This window comes from Mastomys coucha, unplaced genomic scaffold (assembly GCF_008632895.1).
Source record: "Mastomys coucha isolate ucsf_1 unplaced genomic scaffold, UCSF_Mcou_1 pScaffold3, whole genome shotgun sequence".
Lineage (NCBI taxonomy): Eukaryota > Metazoa > Chordata > Mammalia > Rodentia > Muridae > Mastomys > Mastomys coucha.
In genome coordinates, this window is record NW_022196909.1 from 55,159,966 (window position 1) to 55,161,436 (window position 1,471).

The 1,471-nt window shown below is 36.3% G+C and overlaps 1 non-coding gene across 1 annotated transcript; it reads left to right on the forward strand.

The window, feature by feature from the left end:
* The first annotated feature begins 958 nt into the window (after positions 1–958).
* On the forward strand, positions 959–1,120 carry LOC116075601. Its single transcript, XR_004112636.1, has one exon. It is a non-coding gene; the product is annotated as a U1 spliceosomal RNA (small nuclear RNA).
* Positions 1,121–1,471: the final 351 nt, after the last annotated feature.

Here is a 1,471-nt window from a genome sequence, read left to right on the forward strand (position 1 = left end):
ACTAAAAAAAATAAAATAGAGTAAGCCAATGGATAGGTCTTATGTTCTTACTCAAAACCTGTTATAAACAATTTCCTCTACATCAGATTCTAACAAACACTTGATAAAGACCCACCATATTTCTTGGTCACAAGACAAACCACAAGGCTGATTTGTACAAGACAGACTATCAAATTGAGCGTACCCTCATACAGGCCTTGGAGGGGAATCTCTGTCCCTTGTATCAAGACCAAACATTGTTTGAAGACATGATTGATGATAATAAACACAAGTCTATCCTACCTATCTTGGCCTGAGCAAAAGTGGTACTCAAAAGCATCAAGGTGATAGAATAATTGTCAGTAACCATTTCGACAAGGATGTAGAGACCAAATTTATGAACCAACAAAACTTTTTTATGAAGGAAGTCCTCTACTCTGTGGAGGAATAATTAAACTTAATGAGAAATGAGTTGATTTCCAAATATGGCTAACTAGGTGGTTCCTGGTGTCATAGCTGTTGTGCCTCTTACTAGGCTTTCTTTCAAGTCCTACATCATATTTGGTTAACCACTCAGATACAAGGAGAATATAGTGTGTAAATAAATACAATAAACTAGTTTCAGCTCCCTCCAGTTAAATACTGAAAATGGCCAAAGGCAGGAAAAAGTGGTTCTGACCCAGCTGTGCATAGATTACGCAGCTATAATTAGCTTCATTTTAGAACTAATATCCCAACCTTCCACTTTTAAATGCACATGTTATTTTAAGGCAATATTCCCAGTAAATTCATCTTGGGCCACTCAGTCTTCTTCACTATAGTCTGACCAAATGTGTGTAGCTATCAAAATATTTTAAAGGAACAACAACAAAACCAAATAAATCAAAATAAAAAAACAAAAAACTTTCTCAGTGAACTGACAAATAGAAGGATTTTCCTGAACAAACACTTGAAAATGAAATTCAAGAACACTTTTTAAATACTTATCAGGCAGGGGAGATACCATGATCATGAAGGTGGTTTTCCCAGAGCAAGGCTTATCCATTGCACTCCGGTTGTGCTGACCCCTGCGATTTCCCCAAATGTGGGAAACTCAACTGCATAATTTGTGGTAGTGGGAGACTGTGTTCAAGCTCTCCCCTGTAATAAAACACCACACACACACACACACACACACACACACACACATTTTTAAACACTATACAGCATGATTCAGTATGTGTAATTCCAAAAAAGGAAGAATATGTTAACTTGTCAGAACTAGTGGATGTAATAAAGCTGGGATATTCAGTGTTAATTGTCTATTTAACACTCCAGCACAGTTTGTCATGCTTGTGAGAGATTGTTTTAACTATATTAATATTAGAACTCATTTTGATTATGGGCAGGATTATTCATGGACATTTGATTCTGAATGGCATAAAAAGGAGAAGCAAACTATGTAGAAGTTTCCCTGTGTACTTTTCCATTTCTTCTTGAGGGTGTGTTAAGT